This window comes from Coenobita brevimanus, chromosome 114, assembly GCF_032717465.1.
Source record: "Coenobita brevimanus isolate Jiangsu-jjx chromosome 114, ASM3271746v2, whole genome shotgun sequence".
In the NCBI taxonomy this organism is placed as follows: domain Eukaryota; kingdom Metazoa; phylum Arthropoda; class Malacostraca; order Decapoda; family Coenobitidae; genus Coenobita; species Coenobita brevimanus.
Genome location: NC_137067.1, coordinates 9,971,565 through 9,980,402, shown reverse-complemented (window position 1 = coordinate 9,980,402; position 8,838 = coordinate 9,971,565).

Genomic DNA, 8,838 nt, shown 5'->3' with positions numbered 1-8,838 from the left:
GGTGGAAGTTGGGTGGATGTAGCAGAGAGAGGAAGAGGTAGGTCTGAGTGGTTATGAGTTGTGAGTCGTATCTCACTCTTCGTTTGTTGTTTTGTTTTTTCTTACTTGATGTATTCTTGGTCCTATTTTCTTGTGATTTACTCGTTGTGGGATGAAGACTGCCGCTACTTGTAGGTGCGTGTGAAGATTAACCACAGACGACTCGTGGAGTTGTTACTTGTAGTTGATTGTAGATGGTTGTAGTTCGTTGGTTCGTCGTAGAAATTGCAAGATTGTATCAGTACTTTGTTAAACTACTTGCAAGGTTTCGTGTGATCTCTTCCACCTTTACATCAACGTGATGATCGGGGGAGACGGAGGGGGGGTTGGAGAGAATAGTCAGAAGCTGGTTTTGAGTTGTTGGTTGTGAGAGGTATTTTTTGTTTTCAATCTTGATATTGCTTGTAGGAATTCACTGTTGATTCGTAGACGAGGTTCGTATACGTTCGGTGCTACCAAATGTCTTAAAGACTTTGTAGTTACTTGTAGAGAAGTTTTATATATATATATATATATATATATATATATATATATATATATATATATATATATATTGAACTTGTGGACGAGCGGTTGTTATACGTGAGTAGCTTGTAAGTAGATAATCTTCGTTCCCATTTGTCATGCAATGACAGGAGAGGTAAAGATGAGTATGGGACTATTTTTATTAGTCTTGGAAATATTAACAAAGTCTCTCACACACGAGTGACGTTAAGTACGAGTAGAGTCCCGCAAGCTACCTCCCTGTCTCGCGCTCTCTCTCTCTCTCTCTCTCTCTTCCATGTTGCTAAGCTCGTCTCCCTACTACCTGTCGATTCTATGGCCTGTCTCCTTCTGCCTCTGCTTCCTAAATTCTGGTGTAGCAGGGGTCGTGTCACACGTGTGTTCACTGTGTGGTTGGAAAGTTCTAGAAGCCTGTGTGTGAGTATGTGTGTATGGTCACGAGGCGCTTTCGTGTGCCTATAAAAAGCACTCCACTTGAGTTAAGAGTGTGTAAGCATGTTTAGCATTGCTCGATTCTTGCAGACACAATACCTTCTCATCATCTGACTTCCTGCTTCCTATCTGTCTCTCTATCTATCTATTTATCTTTTTTATCTATTATGATTTGTAATTATAATAGCTGGGGACCTGACAGTGGTATCAGAGGTAGACTGCGAGATGGCCATGCTGATTTTATGTGTGCGGCGTGTCGGGGAGAGCAGGTGAAGATTGTGTCAGACATGAAAGAATTGAATTTGCTGGTGAATCTCTCGAGTGTGTGGAAGAGTTTTGGCTATTTGGGAGACATGTTGTGTGCTGGAGGTGGGGCTGGAGCTAGCTCTGTGGCTAGGGCGAGAAGTGGTTGGAAGAAGTTCAGGGAGCTCTTGCCTCTCCTGACATCGAGGAAGGACTCTTCCTACGTGCTAAGGGGTCTTTGTATGCAGCATGTGTTAGAAGTGTAATGCTGTATGGTAGTGAGACCTGGGCACTAAAGGAGGAGGATATTCGCCAGCTCAGACGTACAGAAATGACAATGATTAGGTGGATATGTGGCGTGCGTCCCTGCGTCCAAGGTCTAGGGGGGCTGGGTTCACGATGGAAGGGTTGAGAGGTAGGATGGGACTGGAGTGTATTGATGTTGTAATGAGGAGAGGTAGATTGAGATGGTTTGGACATGTGGAGAGGATGGGGGATGATAATTGGGTGAGGCAGGTGAGAAGTGTTAATATTGGGGGTGGGATTATGAGGGGTAGACCGAGAAAGACATGGAACGAGGAGCATTGAGTGTGACCTCAGGGTTAGGGGACTGAACAGGGAGGGCTGCAATGGATCGTGCAGCATGGAGAGCCGCCATTAGGTGACCAGGGCCGACGCATGCAAGCATGTTGGAGCCTTTTAAAACGAAACAGAAAAAGAAACATAATATTCACCTGTGGCATTATCTCGAACATCTTTGTGTCTTCGTTTTTCTCAGTCTATCTTCATCAACGTTTCTTGTCACCACCTTTATCACTTAGCTTTTTTGCACATCTTAATATTTTTACCACTGGCATCTGTCCATTGGTCCATACACTTAGATGTGGTCATCGTCGTAGTTATTGTCTGTTTTACACTTCTTATCACATCAGCATATGTCTCTGCGTCACTAATGACACCGTAATTACTGTTCCTACCCTCATCACTGGCTTTTTCACACATCACAGTTTCCATTTGCATTGCACCAGTGTCACATTATTGCACCTTCCATTACAACGGACCCATCCTTTCTACCGTCACCATTGTTACTGTACAAATCCATTAACCCTTTCCATCCCCATCATCATCATACAACTCACCTATACCCATTGCCAGCCACCTTCCACTCCATTATTACTGCACCGAAACGCCTGGAGGGCCTTTGGTCCATGCCACCCCTCACAGGATGCGGCATCAAGAAATAGACAGATAGACAGATACATGGTGTTCCAGAGAGGCAAGGCACATTTCATCACTGTTATGTTTCACAAATTAACAGCCGTATTCTCGTTTGTTTTATTTCGTGACGCCTCTTCCTCGGTGATTTATTTTACTTATTATGCAGGTAGGTCTGTATCATCGTGTATGTGGTTCTAACAGTATATATATATCAAATAAACAAATAAATAACGAACAAGAGTATACGAAGTTGTAATATGCAAAATAAGTCACTGAAAAAGATGTTGCATGAAGTTTGCTATGCCAGGGTGAATACGGCTTGCTATCATTATCCACGCCAGCAACCTTCTCCCCTTATCACCCATCCTACTGCCTGCTGTAATTACTAACTCCCTGTCCCCAGCATTACTCCTACACCCTTACCAGTACCAGTATCAATTGTACCTTTATTTCTCCGCCAACTATCTCTTCTCCACCACCATCTCTCCCCAGCCACCCTCTCTCCCTCATCACCCTCTCTCCCTCACCACCCTCTCTCGACCACCATCTCTCTCCACCACCATCTCCCTCCCTAGCCTTCCTGTCCCTCCCCCTCCACTACAGTCCCTATCACAACTGTCCACACCCACCACCATCCCTTGTCACCTTTCATTACCAGTCTCACCGTCATCATTGTCGCTTCCCCCTTGCGCACCGTCACTGTTGCATGTTGTTATGAGCCGTGCAGTATTCTTATTGCTATGGGCGATTCGTAGCCTCTCTTCTATTGTTGATTATTCTTTCCTTTGTATATTGTACGTATAGCTTTCCCCTGCACATTATTTAAATAAGATTACCAACAAAACTTGCCTCAGTGCCATACAAGAGAACATGACCGTGTAAGAGGCAAAATGTTTCGTTGAAGAAAAGGTGTTGCAAAATCTTTTCAAGGCAACGAGAATACAACCAGATGGACCAAATCTTGTTACCTGGACACGTTCACTGCTCCCTTGTCCCAGGGTTACAGAGGCTTCTTGCGAGAGTTAAAAAAAAAGAAAGAGAGAGAGAACAAAAGTGATGAACGTGGTAAATGGCCACCTCCATCACAGCCCCTGCAATACAACCCAGTCCAGTGGCAATATGGGGCATTGTGGGACTCAGTGAAGCAGCACTAAGTATATCGGCCAGCGTTTGTCCAGGTGTGTGTACCCAAGTGATTAATGATGTTTAATAATGAGTTTACCTGCCTGCCTGACACAGAAAGGGGAGGAGGGAGAGAGAAAAAGAAAGATTATCTGTTCACTAGTGTGTGTTTCTCATCTCGTGTATGATTACTGTGTGTGAAAGATTAGGGTCGTACGTGTCTGTGTGTGATGGTGTGGGTCGTACGTGTCTGTGTGTGTGGGGGGGGGGGGGTAAAGGGTGATAATCGATCATCCTATCAGATTTCATTTATTAAGAATCTTTTGTGACTTTTTTACGATAGGAATTTTACATAATGGGAATGCACTTTTTCTGTACTGCAAAGTCTTTTATATGCTTGTAAAATGTTTGGTAGTTGAAGAAGTGTATGTGAAATTGTAAATAATATTATACTACAACATAATCTCAAGAAAGTTAATAAACACGTCTCCTGGTCTTAACCGTGTGTGGTCCCAGTGTGGGTCAAGTGACAGGTGTGTGTAGTGTGGTATTACAAAGGTCACGTCACTCTCTGGCCAAGGGTGCTGTTTGCAGGTGAGATTAATTTTCTGGGCTTATGCAAATATTCTGGCGATGAGGAATTTTATATGTCGATTTAAGTTGGAGGTTGCCCGTTGCCCAGCAGCATCCTCCATTACATAATTTACACTGCAGATGTGTTATGCAGAAAGGGATAAACCATTTCTGTGTAACATTATACCGCAGTGAATGAATCTGTCATACACCATCGATAACGAATAGATACAATAGGACATAAAGCAACTGGGGAGAACTGAGCATCAGAGTTGCTGGATTAACGTAAGTGATGTACCAAGCTGTTATTATACAATGTGTGTGTGTGTGTGTGTGTGTGTGTGTGTGTGTGTGTGTGTGTGTGTGTGTGTGGCTTTTTGTTTTGCAGGTCGTACAGTAGTGAAGATGAGCTGACTTTTTGTGAATACCAGCATAAGTATATTTGACATTCTGCTTTGACTTACATAACACATCGCGCCTGCAGTTTCTCTTTAATATTTCGTTGTACATCTCAAAACAGTATGCATAAACGCCGGAAAATATCCTTCACTAACTTGCAGTTAGTGCTTTTCATAGTAGTTTTATTGGTGCAACATGAAGAATGGAGTTTATTACAGCATATGAATGAGAAATGCACCATTCGTTTAGAAAATTTGGTATAAAAATGAAAAGAACTAGTTGCATAATTCACTCGCACGTCAGGGGTTCCAACCAAATGAAGCAAGATCTGATCCCTTCCAACCCGCTCGAATGTCACTCGTTATTATACCAATATCTCGTTGGGTTATTGACACAGTTTCAAGATTATGAAGAAACTTATTCTTACTCCCTCCATACGATTAAATTCAGGAGGGTTCCGTCTTCTTACAAGGACTGAAAAAGTCACTTAACCCTTAGACGATGATGAAAAGGTGAACTATTGAAATCTTGCAATCTCCAGACGTTTTCATTTCTTACAAGTGACCTTTTCTCGTCTCAGAGTAGAAAAACTGTCTCCACAAAATATTATTATTGACATGGTCTCAGTCTGATGGTATGAAAGTAATGTGGCTTGTTCTTATATGAGAGAAGTGTGGTGGTGCAGCAGAAAAGAATGTGATATAAAATTGTTGCGGTTCCGAAAATAAAATAGGATGTAACAGCATCAAATTGACCACTGAGAAGATGTAGTGTGGTGTGCAGTGCTTTTGGCCATGAGGCGTGATTGCAGTGAGGATGTTAGGTGGAGTGTGGTGCAGTGTGGCAGGGTGAGATGAGTTCAGAAGTTCCTGGAACAATAATATTAGCCCTTGTAGATATGTAATGAGTGATTGACGCCTGGTTCCGTCTTCTCTCGTATTCTTTCATTTTAGTTAACGAAGAAGGATTGAATTCACTTTAAAGGTGTGTAATAGGGCCAAAGTTAATACTGTCACTAATAATCTTCTGGTGGCCGCCAGTACAGCTCTAGTATCCTGTTCCAGTATTTACCAAGTTATTTTATTCAAATGAGAGTTTGTCATAGGAGACAGGATTATGAAACAGTATAGTCACACCACTCTGTAAAGACTGTTTCAGGTCATTTAGATAGACACACATTGACTTAGAGAAGCTCATAACTGTTCTCATAAGTATGAATACAATATACGAAGAGCAGCTCGTTTTACCACGTACTAATGGCCACAACCGTACAGTCAAGGGCAAAGTTCGTCTACTATTCCACTGCGTCCACATCACACTCAGAGCATGTTCTTCACTTTCTTCATTGCCGCATCATATCAACGAGAATCATACAAAACCCTCCTTCAGCTGAAGAATATTAGCATGTAAAGAGGAGGTAAAGTATCAGGCTAACTTTTGCCGTCAATTATACCTGTGATGATCAGTGAGGTGTAAATTAGTTCTACGCCAGACAAGTCACTGGTCACACCACCTCCAATCCTGAACTGATACCATGACACGACCAAGTACGAGCGACAGCGAATGGGAAGGCAGGGAGGAGAGAGTTGTGAAAGAAAGATCATATTGGAGATAGAAAAGATAGGGCGGACGGAATGGGCAATGGTGCGAGGATGACATAAGAGCAAGGTGGATAAGGGTGATGAAGGTAAAAGGAGACTGTCAACACGGAAGTTGCTAAAAAGGAAGAAAGCGATAGGGTTAAATACGTGGGGAGACACAGACGGTAATGAAGGAGAGAAAATAAAAGGAAGGGTAAGACAATGATGGGAAGAAGAAAGGCAAGATGAAATAGGGTAATGATGCCAGAGAACGAAATAAAAAGGCAGATGCTTCACCCTTTGCTGGTTAACGATTTCATTCAACTGAGCAGAATCGTGTGGTGTTGGTGTTATTAATATTTTTAGATGTTTCAGTGGCAGGGAAAGGGTTACTGACGATAGTTTTTGAGGCCTCTGACTGTAAGGATATATTCCAGTTGGATAAAATCCTGTCGGTTAGCCAGAATATAAAACCCAAGTGCACTAATCGCAGTGAAAATATTTAAAAAAAAAGTAATACATGAAAAACTGTTTGGGGACGTAATATACAGATTGGGCGAGGCAGTGATGAGAAGAGAAAAAGGAGGTAACACGGAAAATGATGTCGCTATCGAAAGACAATCATAGGCAGCTGCTAAAAATGAATATAGCAATACAGTAAAACTCATGAAGGACTAATAGAGATGGTAATTCAGGAGGGAAGACATAAGTAGATGTGAGGGGGACAGTGGGTGGAGTGAGACTGAGATGGTGTGGAGGTTTTGGTAGGAAGGAGCGGCAGTGACTGAATTGTGCTTACTATTGCAGATAGTGAGGCCAAGATGAAAAGCGTTACACAGTTATAGACTTTCCAGTCCTTTGTTAGAGGTACGTCCTTTAATGATAATAAAAGATTTACTTCCTAAGTGCAGAAGTTTAAGAACAGGATAACAAGGCAGAGAAGGACATACAAACAGACAGAATGGGTGTGCGCCCGCGCGCCAGAGATGACCTAAACACAAGACCGGGATGCGATTAGTCAACACAGAGAGGTGGACACAGACAAATGATGTGGAAAACAAAGAAGGACAGAAGATTAATCTATTTATGACGGCATGTTGATTCTACTACCGAACCAACTGTACACTCCACTTATCAGGTGGAGAGAGAGAGAGAGAGAGAGAGAGAGAGAGAGAGGGTAAACGGAGGCGGAGAGGGAGAGGGAGAGAGAGTTGGAGGGAGAAGGGGAGACAGAGGAGAGAAACAGAGAGGCAGGGAGGGAGCGAGACAGACAGAGAGAGATCCCAAGATCTTTAAACGGAAGCAGAGAGAGAGAGAGAGAAGAGAGAGAGTTAAACCGAGAAAGTGGTGGTAAACTACAATGTAGGAGTACTTCAGTGATTTCCAACCTTTTCTAATTCTCGCCCCCGTCACTGAATGACACGTTCCCTACCCCCCCCCCTTCCTCAAATACAGTACTGTATTTTACTGGCATAGTTGGCACGTGTCAATAAATATAATAGATTCTTAATCTTTGACATTTTTTTATATATTCAGGTAACTAGATTTCTTATTCATATCTGAAATATTTTCTCCATATTTAGAAATAATTGAATTCCATCATAATTCATAGTTTTCAAATATAATTACCCTCTTTATCAAGCCTTCGCGCCCCCCCCCCAGGCAGCCCTTCGTGCCCCCCTATGGGGGCGCGCCCCACAGGTTGGAAACCACTGGAGTACCTGGTACTGGATGAGGGAGAGTGATGGTGTTTTGCAGGAAGAGAGGGTGGTTACTGAGCAGGCTGCCAGGGACAGAAACACAAGGCAGTCTTGATTTCCGAGGCCGTCTTCCACTTGATGATACGTCAGACAAGTGGATAGACAACTTATTTCGCAGAGTGGAAGTGTGTCACACCTAAAAGCTATTTCCTTCACCACAGGGACCTACTTGGCTGCGCTTAGCTTGTGCACAGCTGACCAAGACCGAGCTGCGCATGCTTCGTGACTGGTGGGCTCTCGTTTGCCTGTGTGTCTGTTTGTGTGCAGCAAGATAAGTCCATAATACCATTTGTGGATTCTTGTTGGTCTGTGTGTCTGTTGGTGTGCAGCAAGATAACTCCTTCATTACCATTACGAATTGTTTACTTAATTCCTCCTATTGCCAAGCGATTTTGTTCACCGTAGGAAAGGTCTGCTATTGAATGAGATAATAAAGTGTATATTAAAGTAAACATAAGGTGGAGGGGGGGGAGGATGGGTGGACATAAGACTTTAAAGGTCAGCTTACTTCAACATGCCCAGACACAATGCATATAAAAGACTAGAGGTCATAGGCAGTAGGAAAGGCAAAGTGAGGAAGTCAGTTCTAAGATGAGCAGTCTCCGGTTAGGGGAAAAAATCAGCCAAATGAAACAGTCTACAAATATCAGTAATGAGAAAGAAGTACGACCCCGGGATGAATGGTCTGTTGGCAATAAAACAAGGTCACACATGATATTAGTGTCTTTGTGTGTTGCTGCTCATTTTCACCTTACGTTCTTCAGGTTGATAAACTACTTTTAGTGTGTGTGTGTGTGTGTGTGTGTGTGTGTGTGTGTGAGAGAGAGAGAGAGAGAGAGAGAGAGAGAGAGAGAGAGAGAGAGAATCGACCTTGTAGTGAAGGGGACAAGAATCTTTCTTACGAGTACACCTTTCAGTGCGTTGATGAGTGTTGTATTATATTCCTGCTGCCACCAGCTCTCCCTCAG